We start from the raw sequence: 21084 nt of genomic DNA on the forward strand, positions 1-21084 counted from the left end.
GTATTCGAAATTCCGAATATTCGCACACCCCTAGTTCCTTTCCTTCGAGCGCTTCCTAACCTTACGTGAGGCCTCCTTACAGCGAAGGACCGATGGAGGAAGCAAGCGTACTCTGAAAGCTCCCTTCACCCGTCCTCACCCAAGGAGCGGTTGCCGCGTGCCTGGGTTCGAGATTATCTCTTCAAATCTTTCCGCGAACACCATTATTCTATTAAAAATTGTAGTATCGTCACACAATCTTTAAATTGAATAGCTAATATAGAGAAGCGTGGACGCTTTCTTCTAGTTTCGTTTACTAAAGTTAAAAAAAGTTGCGCATTACAGTGCAAAACTTGATGTGCTCCAGCAACGCTGGCACGCCGGCGTCTTGCAACGCCTAGCAACGCCTAGCAATGCTTGCATGCCGCACGCGTGACTGAAACGAACATGCCTGGCAAGACGTACCGTGCTCGCGCTTCTCCGCAGGTGGGCGACAGTGCGCATGCGCAAGCGAATGCCACGTGGTTAAGCAGTGAGGTGAAGCGCTCGTTCAGGGCCAGGAGCGGCGTAAGGACGCATGAAGGTAGCTTTGGAGCTACCTTATGCTGAGGAAGTACCAAGGAAGCCTTCACCGAGGGCCCCTCAGTAAGGAAGCTTTCAGAGTGACATAAGGTAGCCTCACCCCAATGAAGGCTTCCTTAGTGAGGTAAGGAAGATTTCATTGTTTGGCTTCTTATGCTGAGGAAGTACCAAGGAAGCACCAAGGAAGCCTTCACCAAGGGCGCCTCAGTAAGGAACCTTTCAGAGTGACATAAGGTAGCCTCACTGCAATGAAGGCTTCCTTACTGAGGTAAGGAAGATTTCATTGTCTGGCCCTAGGAATGCCTTTGCGGGTTGCGTGACAGTGCCCACAGAAATAGTTCGTGTGTACGTGCGTGTGTGTGCTTAGGTTTTTTTTTCCCCCTTTTTTTTATCCTTCTTTCTTTCTCACCTATTGCATCCCCTTTCCCTTCCCCCAGAACAGGGTAGCCAACCGGAGATACTCTCTGGTTAACCTCCCTGTCTTTCCTTTGCCTTTCTCTCTCTCTCTCTCTCTCAATCGTTGAACCTTGGCTCGAATTTCTAGGGTAGCGAGGCCTGCGCGAGAAAGAAGTTCGGTTGGTGAATCTGTGCGTTTGAAACGGTTATAGATAAATCGGGCAGCTTTTCTTTGTATGCGTTCCAGCGTATGAATGTGGTTTTTGGAATGTGAAAACGTTGTGGAATGTGGAAAAGTTTTCTTTCACGGAACTAGAACGTCTATATCTACCTTGTACCGCTGTCTATGCATGTAACAGATCCGGCCCTATCAACCTCTTCCCCGTTACAAAGCTCAATGTCATTTGAGGCGCATAGCGTTCTCGCAACTCATTAGGCCGTCGATCGCTTGCTCTCGCTACCAACGCTACGCGGTTACGCCTGCGCATGATATGCGCGTTTATTAAATAAACTGAAGCAATTCGAAACATATAATGCGCATAATTATGTTTTAGTGTTATTCCTTCAACTATTGCACCACTAAATAGATTTTTATGTGATATTACGATTGACAAACAAATTTGTACAGTATTCACTGCAGCTTCGTCGTTGCTGCTTTTAACGTACATTTAATGTAATTAAAAGCGTGCGCGCAGTGGCAACTAGATATGACATGCAGATATGACGTCGTTAAGAAACTTAAGCTAACTATAGACACTCAGTGGAATCGGCCTCGCACTTGTGGCCACGGGTATCAACCATATAGTTAACTAAACCAAGTCAACGATACACTCTGTAAACTAGCAATTTAAGTGCGCCTATGTCATCAGGTTTACGCGGTCGGTCTGCACAGGCGCTATTTTAAAGCGGTTCGGTCGACGAACGTCTGCATTCATAGGCAACAACCGATACGCGTGTGAGCACGACATGTGCGCTGTATCCTTTCACCTCTTCCCTCCACGCATAGCTGCCGGTCCTAACGAGCCCGTTTTTAAAGCAGTCGGATATGCACACCTGTGTGATCTATCGGCGGCCGTCGCACTTCGATACCACGCAGGTGTTCTGGAGGAAGCTGTTCGGGACCCCGTCTCCACCCCCAACCTCCCGACTACGTCATGTTCGCTTCGCTCCCGAAAATGGCGAGCAGACAAGAAGCGCTCAGGCAGGCACCGTCGAAAGCAAGGAAGTCTTCCTTTCTCGAAGACGAACTTGAAGTTATACATCTTTTAGCTACCACGCGATGAAGTCGAAGAGGGAGGGAGGGAGATATATATATATAACAGTGCACTTATGTTGGTGTTTTTTTTTTCTAAGTGAAAGAATCAGCTTCCAGATAATCACCATACCAATGGGACGCAGCTGTTGCCTGTTTCAAGATATTGTCGTATTTGAGAATGTAGTCAATCACCGATATTACCTTGGGATCATTACGTTGATTACAGAAGTGCAAAGTACCTCGCGTTCTCGCATTTATAAAGAAAGAAATGCAAGGTAGTTTTCCGTGAGAGCAAAGGCGTAACTGTATGTCACCAACGTCCGATAAATACTTGAACGCGCTAGCGCAAAGGGTGGGATCCTAGGAGCCAAAGCAACATAGAGAAAACAAAAATTTAAGAAAGTGCTGAAGAAAGCAGTGCGGCGTGTATTTTAATATTGTACGAGAAATTTTAGCATAACGATGGCAAAGAAGAACATAGGGTTGGGCGGGCAACAGAAACGGCGTAAATTTAGGAGGTTAAAGTTGTTTCACGATATTTTCTATTCACAAGCAGGTACTCATCACACGAGATATATACAACGACCTGACTACGTGCCCCTGAGGCAACGTTGACCTTGGCCTAAAGGTTAACAAAAGCTGCCTTAGAACTTAACTGTTTAGCAATTCTTTTTTTTTTCATTACTGCTCGAGACAGGAATAGTTTGCCAAGCAATGTTGCGAACATAATTTCAAATTATGTGTTTGTAATGTCGCTCCATGCTGTCATTTAGGGGTACTCCCTGACAATATAAACACGGACCATATAATGGGTTTTACACCGGTATTATGTTTTTTTCTTGTACGCTGTTGTCTTACTTTCTCTTATCCCAGAGTTTATTACTGTCATTTCCGAAGCTCCTTGCGCGCTCGCTAGCTCCTCTTCAATCCACCTTTTCTTTCCTTCCATTTCAGGCCTCATGGGTTAGTACTGGCAAAATGCACTGTTTATGTACTTTTTTTTCCTTTCAACCAAGCTCACAGAACCTACGGAGCCACAAAGGCAGCACGTTAAGTTGTCAAGACATCCTGCTGCGTTGACAGGAAGCTTGCCTACAACTAGCGTCAAAAAGAAGAAGAAAAAAAAACGAGTTCCCATTTATAGGCAAAGAAAGGCTTTCCTCTTGGGCTTCCACATCATCACCAGCAGGGTCAGCCCAGCGACTAAGGTAGCGAAGGCCGAAGTCGTTCAGAGTCAACGGGGCTTGAATTCACAACAGCGTTCGAAGCAGAGGTCACCCCTGGAAACGACGTTGAGCTGGCACTGCTCGCCTAGCAACAGGATCGCGGCGACCTTTCTCCCGTCCGTTTTTTGTTCTTTTTCAATGCATTTTCGAGCCGGCTGCAGTGTTACGGCTGCGGGCCTTTTCTTGCTGGCACTTCGCTCGCACTGCTTCGTGCGATGCGTGGCATTGGCGCGTGCCTCCCCTCCGAAACGACCACTCCTGCGCCAGCGATTGCGTCAGAGAGGCCGGTGATCAGCGAAACCTCCTCTCCCTCCATGCACCGTCCGCTCCGTCCTTTTCCCCTTGTACCTGCAGTGCACCCCTTAGTTCTCGTTTTGCTTCTGGACGCTGTTGGGAAACCACCCTCACCGTTCCGTGCTTTAGCTCTCTCTCTCTCTCTCTCTCTCTCCTTTTTCGTGGGGCGATCCACGCCACTGACACGTGGAAGGCTTCACAAAGAAGCTGTCGCAAGGCACACGCCGGACGCTCCAGAAACGTTCTTGGCAAGGCTCCGCGAACGAAGCGTTTTGCAAGTTAAATTTTTAGGCGACCGGTTTCACATGGCTGTATTCGTCTGTATAGCCTTTGTGAGATTTGTTTCCAGTGTGGACAGACTGAAGTTTTCAAGATTATAAGCAGGGAGGATGACAAGGTACTATCTTGACCACTGAGGCTATTGGGGAGAACGAACGGGGGAGTGGCAGGGGGAGACCAATCGCGCGTTCAAGTTTACACTCTGAAAACAAATCTCAGTGCCAACGCATGTGAAGGAGCGTCGTATCCTTTATCAATCGATATCAGCTCATAAATGCGCCCGTTTATACGTTAGGCCACGGTAGAAATTCACAGCCTCACTTAAAGCCTCTTTAGAAATGTAGACAACAGAGAAGCTGCACATGTAAAACTATTATATCTATGTAAGCGACCATAATTAAACAATATCTTCAACAATGCTCCGAAGTTACAGATACACTGAGAAATGTCTGATGCCTCGAAGCACTTATGTTCTTATAAGCGTTAGGTGAGCTATATTAAAGTTGGTGCTCGTGAAAAGCGTACTTTCCTGTTTTTTATCAGAGACAGACCCACTTAGTAACGAACGAAGGAACGTTCAACAAAACCCCGCAAACCAATCCCACTGATATACTGCAGGAATGTATCCTAGAAAGCGTTGTTGGTGTCCTGAGTGCCTTTTTTTTTTGTGGTTCTTCTGTTATTACGGAGTTTTGGAAACAGGGGACCCAAAGTTATACGACGCTATCGTCAGCTTTAGGTGTACAGGAGAATGCAAGAACAGCAAGAAAGAGCGCACGCAAACGGTCTACAAGGCAGCTTGGGTATCTTGGTATACGCAAAGCCACCGGGGCAGTGCGATTTCTAAAAGCTCCCTAACAAAATGCTACAAAGAAAAGCATTGATAGCAAACTGGAATAACTCAGGCAGTCTAGGTGATGATCTGCCCACGCCCCGTTTCAAACGGGATGTCAGTAAATCATCATCATCATATCCCTACTACATTGGAACAGCCGAAGATTCGGGACGCAGGAAATGAAATATACCGGTAACGTTCACTTCGGCTCAGTTCTCGATGCCAGGTTTCAATCTCGTGTACGTCATAACCTTGGCTTTCAAAAATGTGACCCAGTTCTAGCTTTACTTGTCCGTGTATGAGGACTGTAGTTGTTAGCTCGCGCTACAAAACGTATCGTTAACGTATGTCAATCATCTGTCAATCATCGGGTACGGCTACGCGGGATGCATGCGCGTGACTGACTTCTCCGAGAGCCAGCAGTTACACGGGGTATTTGGAGATATTGAAAGTAGTAGTAGTAGTAGTAGTAGTAGTAGTAGTAGTAGTAGTAGTAGTACCAAATTGCCAGTAAAAACAAACTTAACACTGTTGAGCAGAGCGGCGAAGGGGCAGGACTTGAGCGAGAAAACAAAACACGACATCTGAGTGCCAAGGTGTCGTGTGTTGTTTTCTCGCAAGAGTGTTAAGTATGTCCAACTAATTAGCCCACTGCGGAATTTTCCTGAATTACGGTAGCTACAGTAGAAACAAATCATTCATTATTTTCTCGTTCCTAGTAACATTTTTTTTCCTTCTTTCTTGTGGTATAGTGCGACTGCCCAACTAGTGAGCTTCGAATTTCTCTACAGTTGGTTTGATCTAGTCTCGCATTTCCTTTATTGCTGCTTTCTTTCTGAGCACTATTTTTTGCCTCCACCACGCGTTTCTTGAGCTATATATCCCTATGCTAGCCACGTGGCAGTATTCAAGAATTACAACAGCGCGACAAGCATAAGCTCTCGTAATCGGCTCTCTTAAACGTGGCGAGAAAAAGAAGTGATTGAAATTCCACGAGGAACGCTACTGAAATAAAAAAAAAAGGCAACGCTACCGTCACAGGAAAAGTTCGTCTTTATGAGACTCGCTAAGTTACACTACACAGGTTGGGGAAGATTCCGCATACCGCAAAAGACGGCAGTCAATTTCGACCTCCTGTTTCACCGACGGTGACTGAAATACTTCATGGGCGTATTTTTTTTTCTCCAGTCATAGAGAGAGGAGAGAGAGAGAGGAATACAGGAAGGCAGGGAGGTTAACCAGTCAATAGTCTGGTTGGCTACCCTACGCTGCGGGATGGGGGAAGGGGAAGAGAAAGAAGGGAGAGAGGAGGTGTAGATACGTGCACGGACAGCACTTAAGTTAAAGCCGCTCGCTCAAACCAGAAGTTCTGAGAAAACACAAAAATGCTTTCACTGCTTTCTGAGCCGATGATCGGTCGGGACGGTGCTCTAGAATTGTCTGTTCACTCAGAGGACGATCATCTAATTTCCTCAATATGTTGAACAAAGATGGTATTTGTGCTTGAAATTGAGGACAATGGTTCCAATGGAGTCATCGTCACAACGCACACTGCGGTTTGATCACGCAACCCTGCTCTACATAGCAGCGGGATGCTATAGTTACTAGGCAATCTAGGCGAGTAGAGCCAGGAACGTTCGGCCAGAAAACGCGTATAGATCCAAACGGCAATAATTCATGAGCGGCAGCGATCCATTTCGGGCCCCGGAAAAAAAAAAGAGAAAGAAAGCGGGCTAACACATTCAAGATCGATCGCAGCCATTTATTGGTCGATTTATCACGGCTTGGTAACGTTGGCAACATGCAAATTTTGTCGTCGTCGGCTTGTGAACTAAACAAGGTCAGGTTGTTAAATGAATGAATTACGATGATAGGTGACGATGGCGGCCGTCACTGTGGCGCCATATATCAAAATAGGGGTGCATTGAATTGACGGACATGCCATTTCGTTATGTAAATTTGGCGCTCTTGGAATTGAAAGAATGTTACAGATCGTAAAGTAAGGTGGTATACTTTCTATAATCTACACATTTTTACTCTGTTGCCGCACTTGTTCTTTGTACGAACTGAAACTTTCGTCAGGCTTCGTGTCATTAGTCTCAGCATTCCCTCGCTTAAATGAACGAGAAATAAGAATTCCAATCCAGCATAACAAATTCAACATCAGCTTGAAATATGAGTCCACCGAAATATGATTAAATTATGGAACTCAACGCTCAAAAGGAATTCGCCAGCTGTGCGGTATGGACGCTGCAAGGTAGGGCTCCGGATTTATTTAGAAGGCCTGTGCTTTTTTTTTTTTTACGCGCACCCAAAGCATGAAACACAAGCATTCTTGCAGTAACCATCCTTAAGAAAACGGCTACCACAGTAGGCTATCGAACCTACGAACCCGTGCTCAGCAGCAGAACGTCAGAGACGCTGAGTAAGAGCATCGGGTGTTCCCCTAGGATTGCGCAGAATAAAAAAAATGCGCGAGAAATTGCACAGAATAAGGAACAGATGAAGTCGATGCACACATATAAACAAAAATCCCACAGGCGCCCGTGTGTGTACTTTAGTGCGTCCCCCTCCTAATTTGCGGCGCTAAATTATTTGTTATTCACAAATTTCCAACTCACCCGAACATCGTCATCATAAAATGACAATTATATATATCATGATTTTTTCGTCTGCTACAGGATGAAGTTCTCAGCTATCTCCAATTACTCCGGGGTGTTGTTTTTTAACACTACCAAATTCCGCAACGCTGTCTTGTTCGCTTAATTCGAGTCAACCAGAAAGGGCGCAGCTAACCCCGCGAGCCGAACAAAAATGACAAGGTGGCGTGCATGACCAATAATGTGGCCCTGTTTGATGGTGTCCACAAAAAGCCGTCTCCCGTCTAGCGTCAGCCGACCCATCCGATGCCTGCAACTATCCAAATCTTATTACACCCCTTAATCTTGCAAGACGACTTACATCACGTATGAAATGGTACAAACTCCCCCATCCCCTTCTTCACTGATGTACTCGGATGGCACGTCTCTGTCATTATCACTATCATCCTATTTAATGTACACTGCAGGATAAAGGCCTCCCGGTCTTGTGCCGGCTAACCCCCATCCCATGCCTGCAAATGTCCTAATTTCATCACACCACCTCGTTCTCTGCCATCCAGGAATGCGTTTTCTTTTCTGTTTTCTTTACAGCCGCTCTGTAACTATTGCATACGACCATTGAATCAGCCCTAAGCAATGCATGGTTAGATCAGCTACAAAACCACTCCCCTCCCCCCACTTCGTTTAACTAGAATATCAGCTACATCCGTTTATTTTCTAATCCACACCGCTGTCTTCCCGTCTCGAAGATACGACCTATTAGGTTGCATTGTCGAATGGGAGATAAAGGTCCTTGGCCCATTGTTGGAGTCAAATGGCTAAAGCCAAAGTAAAGACATTCACCTCTCTCTGTCGTAAATTATGGGATCCATATCTGATTCCAGAAAAAAAATAGTTTACACCGACAATATTCAGTTTGTTTCTAAAATCTAGTTACTATATACATGAATATATATAATGAACTACGTAGCACACCTGTTTCATGAAAGCGAGTACAGCAAATCTTTCGAGGTCACCTAACTTTCGCGCATTGATAATTAGTTCGCGACATATACTGACTTCACCTACCAACCTCAGTACTCGGAACACTTGTAAGAGTGCTAACTCATGAACATTTACAGTGCGTCAATCATTTACCTCGCCTTACTTCGCAGAAGTCTCGAAGGAAATCTCAATTCTGATGCGGCACGACTCCTGTGGATCCAGACGGCCGGTCAGCAACTGCGGTTTCAGCCGGACCGTGCCAGCGCACGGAAAAGTACGCGGCCCTACGAAGGCTCTTTCCGCCCGGAAAATGAAGCCCTCGCAAAGCATCGGATTACCGCGTTGTTATCCGTACCGCTGACGGCGGCAACAACGTAACACACAGTTGCAAGCCGCAGCAGCCGATTAGTTGCCTGCTGAAAGATTCCGGCTATCCAAGGAGGTACAGTCGCGGACAGAATAAAATGGACCACGGGATCTCCGAAAAAGTTCAATTCCCGAGCAGCCTCTAGAAGTAACCAGTAAAACTGCCCACGACAACGTTTTTAGCGTATTCTAGTCGAGGTCCAAAATGCAAATACCAGATTGCGTTGTGAGGTTGCGGAGATATTCAGCTTTTTCTTAGATTTCATGGTCCATAATATTCTGTCCGCGACTGTACTTCTCGCAACCACTCGTTCGTTTTTTTGTTTTGTTTTTTCAGAATCGCGAAAGCTCAACTGAACCAGCTTTACCGATACCACGCCAACGTTGTACCAGTTGAAGCCTGCCTTAACTCGTTACGAAAAATAGCTACGGTCGTGTAGGGAATCGCGAAAGATGGAGGCGCCAGCTGATCAACAGCAAAACACCAGCACTGTCGCAAATTAAAGTCCAGTCGTTTTCGAAATCACGAAAGCTCGTGGAACCAGCAAAACGCCATCGTTATCGCGATGAACGCCCTATTATAGTTCCTAACGAAGGTAGCTGAAAAACAAGCTTCGAAGGTTGGGGAGTCTCTCAATTATTCAACGATACCGTCACCGCAGTACGTCCTTTAGAGTTACACGAGGTCACCGAACCATCCTCACCGGCGGAATAGATCGATCGGGTCATTACGAGGTGCCTCTTCCACGGAAGCGTGTGCACTGGTTTTCCCGTTTCCGTGGCAACTACGCTTTCGGAGAAGGCGACGAAAACGGAACTGCGACGCTACCACTTGTCGATGTGCGTAGCAGTGAGCACCAGAAATAAACCGCCGAGCCCACCGACGACACTATTTCAGTCATCAACAAACACGCCAGTTTCGAATTCAGGGCGACAGTTCAATGCCATTGAGGGACGTCATTAGGGAAAGAGTAACGCATATAGCATATCACGCTGAATACATTTAGTGGAAAGCAAAAGGCAAAGTGTTATAAGTGCGTGGAAAATGATCTGTGAAGTTCTTTATTTCAGGTAAGGGTACTCAAGTTGGGTGCCTCTGAGACCAGATCGCGTACAGTTAACTTGAGATGAGTGTCGTATAGTCGCGAAAGTACCGAGCAGGTGAAATCAAATTACAACTGGTCCGGAATCCGAAAAATTGGGTGTTCAACTAAGTAAGAACGATTCTGCGCTAGCAGATGCGTACGTCGCAACCTCAAAGTTAATGTGAGCCATAAGTGTCAGCTATCTTTTCGCGTTGACCGCAGTCTGACGAGCACGTTGGTAAAAATAATTTCTATATCATTCACATTTCGACACAATATTCGTGAAGTAAGGCTAACGTGCTGAGAGTTATCCATTTATCAAAAGGCGCCTCGCGAACAATCCGGCGTCCGAACATTAAGCACAACGAAGCAGTCTTTGATAACTACGAATAGATATTTATCAGTGCTGAATTGAGCCGGGTGCAACAGCTTGTCAGACATCGCGGACATTTTGGATTCGTCATCCTTTCCCAAAACGACCAACCTTAATATCACCGCTGTCGCCTGAGAAACTTGTAAAGGAGCTGGGCAATCTCGAGAGCTATTATACAAACCGTTTGTGCACAATTAATACGGTTCTTTTTTTTTTTCTAACGCCCTTGTTCTTCAATCTGAGCTACCGCAAAGGGTTGACCGGCTAACGCCTTTACCACTCGACACCATTCCTAAGCCTCCCGGCATTGTAGGCGTGCGATCGATTTTTCTCATTAAACTTCGTTAAATGCTCAGTCTTACAATAAAACATTCGCATTTAAGCCACTGTCAAGGATATGCAGAGCTGGATATTCTTCGTAATGCGAACTTTCTAGCCAACGACAACACACGAAAGCATGCATTAAAAGAAACGAAGAAAAAAAATATGTCTATGCTCTAGGTCACTTATCTCGACAGTCCGAAGCTTGGCTACACGCTTATCGCAACGCCGTCCCAAAAATCGCACGGAAAGCATCTGATCTCCAGGGGCCCCGTAACCAACGCAAATGCGAAAATGAAGCAGCGCACCTTGAGGCGATGAGCAAGACCGGTCGACAACAGCTGTCGAGTGAGCCGGCGCTGCGCCGGCTTCCCCCTTTTATACCTCTGGAGGCCTGCCAATCAGCGACGCAACCTCGGGGGGCGTGTCGGCGACGTCAGAGCGACGCTGTCGTTGCCGGGGGCAACTGCATCCTGCCGTTTTCTTCGCCGTCTGCTTGTTTAAATTTCGTCTGCGCGCTTCTCTCCGCGCTGCCTTTTTGTGCAGCTTTTCTACTTTTTTTTTTATTTCCGCGTTCGCATGAGCGGCTGATGTCGATCGCTTTGCCTGCGTGTTTGTGACAGTTTGCGACGACCCGAAATTTGGGGGCACAATCTTGTGGTCCGCAAAGTGGACCGCCTTGTGGGCAGCCTTGACCGATCAACGATGACCCCTTATACTGTGTGTCCTGGATGTACGAACGTTGTGGTTTGTCGTTTAATAAATGATGACATCCTAGGAAAAGATGTCTGCCGAAGGGCCGGAAATGATGCGGCCACACCCCCCGCCAGTTCCCTCCTCCCCAACAAAGGGTCAGTCATGTAAAATAAATTCGAGAGAGACTAGGACACATAAAATACAAGAAGCGGTTCAGCACGACATCGCGGTATCGAATACCGGCCACGGCGGCCGAATCTCGATGGGGGCGAAATGCGAAAACATCCGTGTACTTAGATTTAGGTGCGCGTTAAAGAACCCCAGGTGGTTCAAATTTCCGAAGTCCCCCACTACGGCGTGCCTCATAATGAGATCGCGATTTTGGCACGTAAAATCCCATAATTTAACTTCGTGTTTTAAAGATATAGGCAGGAATGATGTGGAGTTGTACCTTCGTCGAAGGCTTAATAAGTAACCAGTGATTTGACCTATCAGTACAATCACACGCCTTTCGTGTTAAAACACAACGGTACTATGACAACCCCGTGGTTCCCAACGACTGTTCCACCGAAAAGAACTGCCACACTGAACAAGGGTTATTGCTCTCGCCTACCTATTTTTAGTGATCATTTAGGCAGGAGATGTTGGCGCAAGAACGCCGGTCTGCTTGCTGGCTCTCTCGCGCAGTGTTTTACACATATGCTCCCACACAGCTCTAATATGCACAACTCTGAAAAACCATTGTATGCGTAACAGTGACGTAGCCAGGGGGTCGGCAAATCGGGCACGTCCGTTCGAAAAGACGCTTCTATCGCCGTGGAGAAGGAGGCAAGGAGAGAATCACGAATACCACGTAAAAAAGAAAAAGAAAAAGGTTGCTTTCGATGCGATTCGATTGTCTGCCGTGTGCAGCACGTCGTAGCGTACGCCATACACAATGACGGTCTGCCGTCATTTTGACGGTTAAATGCTTGGCGAGAGATTCTGCCAAGATATTTCCCCTCATCTACAGCATTGCAGGCGTGCAAATTCCTGCACGAGAGCAGTCTAGATTTGAGACTTCGAATAGTCTTTTCCGTTCTAGTTCACTCGCCATCAACTTCACCCTCATCCTCAACACCTCCCTCTCTCTCTCCCTCTTTCTGTTTACTCCCTTCCTCAATGCTGAGTAGCAGATCCGTATTTAGATTCAGGCCTAACTCTCAGCTTTTCTACCGTAATAAATGTCTCCCTCTCTCTCTCACAGCTATGTTAACGCACCTTAGGCATGCGGATAAAAGACAGAAGAAGAGACACACAGCGCATACATTCGACCTATCGCCATGTATGCGTCACGTGTGTCTTGTTCTTTCTTTCGTCCTTGTATCTCGGTCGTACTTACACGCCTGCAATACTGAACTAACTTGACCTACTAGCTGTGTTGACTTTCTACAGCACCTTTTACAGTGCGTCCAAGAAAAAAAAAGGTTGTTTTTGTCCCCATAATATATAATTGGCACATGTTCTTGACGGGTTCAGATATAAGGAACGTGCCCCGTGCGCCTGGCTAACGCATGCAGCTTTCTTGCTGTACTTGGCAGTAAAATTCACTTATCAAACTTTCTAACTGTACAGCAAAACTAGACCAAAACTTGTGTGAGGATTTCGAGCGCAACGCCTAACTTAAGGTTCTATTGCTTTCAATGCTTCTCCTTCAAACAAAAAGGCATTTTTTTTTTCTGTGTGTGGGCAGTGATTTTTTCTACGGATTCACAACGTCACAACGTATCGGCCACCATTTTCTTTCCGTCGCCTTTGTCAATTCCGAACCTCAGTTGTTTATTTTCCTCGACGAGGCTTTGATCGACAGCTCGGGTGAGCGCGAACAGGAATATAGAAAATGGTCGACAAATAGAAAGCGAGAAGAAAGACAGGTTACGCGGGAAATCCGGGAGTGGATTCCCAGAAGATATTGTACTCGAGAGACTCCGTTGCCTGAAGTAAGGGTAATGCTGCAGTCTAAAGAACCTACCTTCCGCTTTCAGTTATTCCTTGACACGCTACATAAGAGAACCTTTAAGAGATAGCAGACGATTTTAATTTTATCACAACCATTGCAGACGTACGAATGAATTTTCGCAGAGGGAAACTGATGCGTACTTGTAAATCACATTAAAAATGAAAATAACTTCCGAGCTTTTACGAGCCGAAACCGCGATCTGACTATCGGGCACGCCGTAATGGGACTCTGGATTGATTTTATCTACCTGGGGACCTCGCGATTGGAGGCACAAAGCCATCGCCGCTGAGCCTCCTCCCCCCCCCCCCCCCACACACACACACAAACTACGGCGTGTAGAACAATACGTAGCTTCCCAATAAACGGTTTTTTCCCGAGTTTTTTAAAGGGGCTTGTGTCGATTAATCCAATGAAAATAGAAATGCTACGTGTACGCACACCAGTTTCTCTCTATGTCAAGAAGCTGCCGTTCGGAAGTTTGAGAAAACCCACAGTTATTAACTCTGGAGCAAATATTAGCAGAGGCGCGCGAACTATCTCCTATCAAGAAGGAGAAAGCTTAGTAAATGATGCCTATAATTAGAATCCCCTTCCTTTGTGTAGGTGGCGCCTCGCGGTGGTGGGGAAGCAGACCCATACATCCTGAGGCGTTATAAACATTACGCTGAGTTTCTGTCTGAGTTCTTGTTATATTCAGTTGAAATGCTTTTTAAATTCGATCAATCGTCGCGCATGGTTTTTGTATAAGGGAAGGTGTACGACCCTTCTTTATTCCTCTTTCCTATCCTGGGCCGCGATTTCGTAGTGATGCCTTTTTCAGATGCTATTCCTTTTGCGCTTACAGACGCACTTCGTCAGTGGGGAGAGGGACGCTCCACACACGTTGTCAATGGGATTAGCTAGCCCTGAACGCCCGACAGGATCGAGCAGAAGGCATCGCTACAAAGTAGCGGTCCCCTGCCTGTTACATCTCGCCACCGGTTTCGCTCGTGTCATTTAGCTTAGGTGCTCGTTTGTAAATAAGTTGCAGAGCGTGGCGTCATGCCAATCCTTCGACGAGCCCTCCAGAGGCCAGGCACGTGCAGTACTGTCCGGTAACAGTATTCCCTCCTGCTGAAGCATCGGAGGAGTAGCTGATAAGTAGAACCTTGGAGTTGCAATCCGGGTCTGGAGTTAGAATCCTTGCGGGGCACTGAGACCCTTAATTCTTTCCTTATGAAATTCTCGAAAAGCATTGTCGATATTTGAGCTTGGTTGGTTCAACATATCGGTAAATTGTAGCGTAGACAAAAAGAGAGAGAAAGAACGAGACAGCAAACGAGCTCGTCTGTCGCTTCGTGTCGTCGGTCCGTCTGTGCTCTCTGTGCTACAATTTGTCGACATGCACCAGATCACTCTGTGATTGACGTGACGGATACCTACGGAAATCAAAACAACGAGGGGAGTGAACCAATAACGGCTATCGCTGTGAAAAAAAAATGGCCAGGCTTAGCTTGGTTAAGCCAAGAATGCGTTGCATATTGCGCGAGTTGTGGCCCAGCTTTTCCTCCGGCTGTCGTGACGTCACGTCACGTGGTTGCGCTAAAGGTCAATGGTGGCTGCCCGGCCGCGCCCAAGGGCTGAACTGAGTGATTGCAATATGCAACGCATAAAAATAGAAGGAACCTAATAACAAACATAGCAAACTTAAAAGAGAATAGACCCACATATGAGACGCGCAGCAATGAACAATGGCTCATACCCTCAATGGTGGCTGCCCGGCCGCGCCCAAGGGCTGAACTGAGTGATTGCAATATGCAACGCATAAAAATAGAAGGAACCTAATAACAAACATAGCAAACTTAAAAGAGAATAGACCCACATATGAGACGCGCAGCAGTGAACAATGGCTCATACCCTCAATGGTGGCTGCCCGGCCGCGCCCAAGGGCTGAACTGAGTGATTGCAATATGCAACGCATAAAAATAGAAGGAACCTAATAACAAACATAGCAAACTTAAAAGAGAATAGACCCACATATGAGACGCGCAGCAATGAACAATGGCTCATACCCTCAATGGTGGCTGCCCGGCCGCGCCCAAGGGCTGAACTGCGTGATTGCAATATGCAACGCATAAAAATAGAAGGAACCTAATAACAAACATAGCAAACTTAAAAGAGAATAGACCCACATATGAGACGCGCAGCAGTGAACAATGGATCATACCCTCAATGGTGGCTGCCCGGCCGCGCCCAAGGGCTGAACTGAGTGATTGCAATATGCAACGCATAAAAATAGAAGGAACCTAATAACAAACATAGCAAACTTAAAAGAGAATAGACCCACATATGAGACGCGCAGCAGTGAACAATGGCTCATACCCTCAATGGTGGCTGCCCGGCCGCGCCCAAGGGCTGAACTGAGTGATTGCAATATGCAACGCATAAAAATAGAAGGAACCTAATAACAAACATAGCAAACTTAAAAGAGAATAGACCCACATATGAGACGCGCAGCAATGAACAATGGCTCATACCCTCAATGGTGGCTGCCCGGCCGCGCCCAAGGGCTGAACTGAGTGATTGCAATGTGCAACGCATAAAAATAGAAGGAACCTAATAACAAACATAGCAAACTTAAAAGAGAATAGACCCACATATGAGACGCGCAGCAGTGAACAATGGCTCATACCCTCAATGGTGGCTGCCCGGCCGCGCCCAAGGGCTGAACTGAGTGATTGCAATGTGCAACGCATAAAAATAGAAGGAACCTAATAACAAACATAGCAAACTTAAAAGAGAATAGACCCACATATGAGACGCGCAGCAGTGAACAATGGCTCATACCCTCAATGGTGGCTGCCCGGCCGCGCCCAAGGGCTGAACTGAGTGATTGCAATATGCAACGCTTAAAAAGTCAACAAACAGCGTTCGAAGCTCTTATTGCTTCCAATCCCTGACAAAGCCCATGTAGCGCTGCTCAGCTTCGCTTACATCGCAAGAATTCACACATTCGGTGGGACAGGGGGCGATGGACTTCGCGAAAGCGGTACTAGTATCGGAGAGTGACCGCACACCGGTGCACACCTGACAACTGGGTGTTTTATCGGTGTATGCGGTCGCCGACTTCCGGACACACTTCGCCAGGTCGCGTGCGGGAGCCGATAAGGTCCGGATACCGCACCTATCGTAGCGCGTGGTCAAGGAAGCGCCACACCACTCGAAAATTGCCTTATCTTATCAGTGTGGCCCAAGTGCCGAGTGGTTACGTCAGGCGCGCTTGCCTGTGACCTACAGGGGGTGGTCGACTTGATGACTTTCATTGGGGTCACTGAATTCCTGTTCCCGACAATCGACAACAGCCTCTTCACGGTTTCTTCCAACGTCGCGTTCTACCTGCGCACAAGTGTTTCCGCACGGACCGCTGTTTCGATAACGCCGAGCGAATAATGGTTGGTATTTCCCGTTGCAATCACGTTTGTAGCGACGTCTCTAAAGAGTCGCTTCCACTGACCTGTCGTTTGTACACTATCGTTTACAAAACGATAATTTAACCATCGTATTCTAAGAAGTCACTCCACTGGACACTCTCCGTAGACTAAATGATAACGACAGTTATAATAATAATAATAATAATAATAATAATAATAATAATAATAATAATAATAATAATAATAATAATAATAATAATAATAATAATAATAATGATGATGATGATGATGATGATGATGATTCCGTCTGTTCGTTCGTTCGTTCGTTTGTTGGCGTGCATGTGCTCACCTTGTTCCATGTGAAGGGTAGCGTGTGCTTGCTCTCCAGACTTCCAGAAATGCCCGTCGATTTCCTTTCTCTGTGACATTTGTTTTATTTTGCTGTATTTTATGCTGCGCTATGTTAGGTTGTGTTGTGTTTTGTTATGTATGTTACATATTGCTAAACTGCATTTGTACAGTATATGCACTTTTTGTTCATATTTGTTGATGTATGTTTATCTGTGTATGTATATAAGTTATACCATTTCTAACGTGCGACAGTACCAAGACCACGAGGTTGACGTAGTAATTCTGCGGAAACCCGCAAGGTGGAGAGAAGCAATGAATAAAGGGAAAAACAGACGTCCACCCGTTCGTAGCAATTGCTACAAAGGAAACCCATACGGACTCCTCGAAAGAAAGGCCTCATTATGAGGCCTTTCTTTCGAGGAATCCGTATGGGTTTCCTTTGTAGCAATTGCTACGAACGGGTGGATGTCTGTTTTTCCCTTTATATGAGGCCTTTCTTTCGAGGAATCCGTATGGGTTTCCTTTGTAGCAATTGCTACGAACGGGTGGATGTCTGTTTTTCCCTTTATTCACCACGAGGTTGTTCCTGGGCACGCCAACAAGATTGATTGATTGATTGATTGATTGATTGATTGATTGATTGATTGATTGATTGATTGATTGATTGATTGATTGATTGATTGATTGATTGATTGATTGACAGACATATCCTTTGAAGCAGAATGGCGGCGAATAGTCTCCTAGCTAGCTTCAGCTAATCAGGTTTTAATGCATCTACGGCAGTCTAACGTGTTGCCTATCTCTATACTTCCGTTTCATCCTTAGCGGGCAACGCTGTGGGGGCTGCGCAAGTAGTGCGGTCATGGATGTATCGCTCCGCGCGTTTCGCAGTGCGGTTGCTTTCAACACCTTCGACGCCATCCGCGGAATAAATACTTCAAATATTACAACAAGAACTTGTGAATGTGAAGTTACAGCGCATAGCGTGTTATTCGTGCGGCTTTGCACTCACCGCGTACGAAGCACTAAGCTTTGGTCGCCAGCGCAGGCGTTCCGGCCCCTGCTCGCAAAACCGTGCCACTCCGCGAGTTTGGTGGTAAATAGGTCCTGATCGGCGACGTCTTCCAGGTGAGGAATACGTCACATTTTGCGACGGCAAAGTATTACCCTTAACGTTACGTCAAATTACATCGATGAATACCTATATCGTTCTTTACTATGCGACGCACTATTTTCTGGTCGCGGAAGCCACCAGTGAGAAAAGCCTCGCTGGCTTTCTAGCTTTGCCTACTAGGTGTGAAACGGCGTACACTTGATCATTGTCATCCTTAATTTATTGACGATTAAGACTATGATCTCTATGTTGTAAAGTTACACATGCCTGCTTTGACCCAGGTTACATCTCTTCCCTGTATGGCTAAGAAGTCCGACACGGCTGTGGACGACACGAAGGACGTGGTCAAGTAGACGCAACAGCGTAGGCTTAGCCGGTACAAAACCAGGAACAGCGTCTAGCCCAAGCCCCACTTCAGAGGCATTGGCGATCCGGCTGCGGAGCTCTGCACGGCGCACTTCTTCTTCCTTACAACTTCCCCCCTCGCTGAAGACGGAGCCGCACAGGAGGCCTAAGGCGTGGTGAGGACGAAGGGCTCGTGATACGGCTTGAGCCGATCTACGTGCACAATTTCGCGGCCTCGGCGTCGCAGGTCCGTAGGGGGCGTCAGAGGTTCGATAGCGTAGTTCACAGGAGAAGTTTGGCGTAGAACCCGGTAAGGTCCATGGTATCGGGATACGAACTTGGAGGAGACACCTTGTGTCGAAGTAGGAGGCACCCACAACCAAACAAGAGCGTCAGGCGAAAACTGGTGGTGGGGGCGCCCGTCGTCATGACGAAATTTCTGTAGCGCTTGTTCTTGCGTTGTAAGGGAGCGAGCTAGTTGCCGACATTCTTCTGCATACCGGGCGGCTTCGGAAGCCGGTGTACCCTCTGATAAGTCGGGACGGTAAGGGAGAATAGTATCAATGGGAAAGGATGGTTCCCGGTCATATAGAAGAAAGAAGGGAGAAAAGCCCGTCGTTGACTGGGGTGCCGTGTTGTAGGCGTACGTGACATAGGGAAGGATGAGGTCCCAGTTGGTGTGGTTGGAGGCGACATACATTGAAAGCATGTCGCCAAGAGTTCGGTTAAAGCGCTCTGTCAATCCGTTTGTTTGCGGGTGATATGCACTGGTACAGCGATGAATGATGCGGCATTCAGCGAGAAGTTCTTGAATGACGTCGGCGAGGAAGACGCGACCTCGGTCACTCAGGAGTTCGCGGGGAGCGCCGTGACGTAGAACGAAGCGGTGAAGCAAGAAGGAAGCAACGTCACGAGCCGTCGCGGCTGGTAGAGCGGCCGTTTCTGCATACCTCGTGAGGTGGTCTACAGCTACAATGACCCAGCGATTGCCAGCAGCTGTGTATGGCAGAGGCCCGTAGAGGTCTATCCCAACCCGGTCAAAGGGCCGCGAAGGGCATGGCAAAGGTCGCATTGGTCCAGAAGGGCGGCAAGGATCAGGCTTGCGGCGTTGACATTCTGTGCAAGAGCGAATGTACTTGTGCACAAATGTGTACATACCACGCCAATAAAACCTATGACGTAGTCTGGTGTAGGTCTTGAAGAGACCAGCGTGTGCGCACTGAGGGTCGGCGTGGAAAGCGGCGCATACATCAGTGCGGAGCTGCCGAGGTATTACAAGCAGCCATTTGCGGCCGTCGGAACTGTCGTTACGGCGATAGACAATTCCGTCGCGGATGGTGAAGTGCGAAGCTTGCCGGCGTAACGCTCGGGATGGTGGGCGTGCAGGTGAATTAGAGATGTAATCTATCAAAGACGAAATCCAGGAGTCCTTGCGCTGCTCCAAAGCCATGTCGACAGAAGCGAATGGGAGAAGTGGGTCGTCTAGGACAGACACACTGACAATGTCGGCGTGGACAGGCGAGCGCGAAAGAGCATCGGCATCGGCGTGCTTCTTGCCTGAGCGGTAGACAACCCGGATATCGTACTCTTGGAGCCTCAGTGCCCACCGGGCTAGGCGGCCGCTGGAATCCTTGAGAGACGACAACCAGCAAAGTGCGTGGTGATCGGTGACGACATCGAAGGACCGGCCGTACAGGTATGGGCGAAATTTTGTGATGGCCCAGATGATCGCGAGACATTCTTTTTCCGTGACGGAATAGTTCGCTTCAGCTTTTGTCAGAGTACGGCTTGCGTAAGCAACAACATATTCTTGGCAGCCGGGCTTTCGCTGGGCGAGCACAGCGCCAAGACCAACACCGCTAGCATCCGTATGGATTTCCGTGGGAGCAGTTGGATCGAAATGGCGCAGTATCGGTGGTGTTGTGAGTAGGCGACGTAGCGTTGCGAAGGCATCATCGCAAGTCGGGGACCACGCGGAAAGATTGGGGTCTCCCCGAAGAAGCTCTGTCAGAGGTGCCATAATCGAAGCGAAATTTCGAATAAAGCGGCGGAAGTACGAGCAGAGACCAATGAAACTGCGCAAGTCTTTTAGAGACGTTGGCCTCGGGAATTCTTTAACAGCACGGAGCTTAGCGGCATCAGGGAGAACGCCGTCCTTCGACACGACATGTCCGAGAATCGTCAGCTTGCGTACCCCAAAGTGACATTTTTTCAGATTTAGTTGGAGGCCAGCGTCACTGAGACAGCGTAAAACCTACTCCAAGCGATGCAGGTGAGTAGGAAAGTCTGGTGCGAACACTACTACATCATCCAAGTAACACAAGCACGTGTTCCATTTGAGGCCTCGAAGAATAGTGTCCATCATCCGCTCAAAAGTCGCGGGCGCGTTGCAAAGTCCGAATGGCATTACACGAAATTCGTATAAGCCATCTGGTGTTATGAAAGCAGTTTTAGGCTTATCTTCTGCAGCCATAGGCACCTGCCAATAACCAGAGCGTAGATCGAGGGAGGAAAAGAACTCTGCACCTTGTAAGCTGTCGAGGGCGTCGTCGATCCGCGGCAATGGATAAACATCCTTTCGGGTTATTTTGTTG

General features: G+C 47.3%; 1 protein-coding gene across 2 annotated transcripts in view; it reads right to left on the reverse strand.

The window, feature by feature from the left end:
• LOC135907658 (dicarboxylate carrier UCP2-like) overlaps window positions 1–21084 on the reverse strand; it is an 88420-nt gene that overhangs the window by 41022 nt on the left and 26314 nt on the right. The window contains exon 1 of one of the 2 annotated variants that reach the window (XM_065439360.1): window positions 10884–10951. The exons of the other annotated variant lie outside the window; for it this stretch is intronic. The gene's annotated coding sequence lies outside the window, so the exon portion shown is untranslated. Of the gene's footprint in view, window positions 1–10883; window positions 10952–21084 lie in introns of those variants that run through there. 2 annotated transcript variants of the gene reach the window in all.

Source organism: Dermacentor albipictus, chromosome 10 (genome assembly GCF_038994185.2).
Source record: "Dermacentor albipictus isolate Rhodes 1998 colony chromosome 10, USDA_Dalb.pri_finalv2, whole genome shotgun sequence".
Classification (NCBI taxonomy): domain Eukaryota; kingdom Metazoa; phylum Arthropoda; class Arachnida; order Ixodida; family Ixodidae; genus Dermacentor; species Dermacentor albipictus.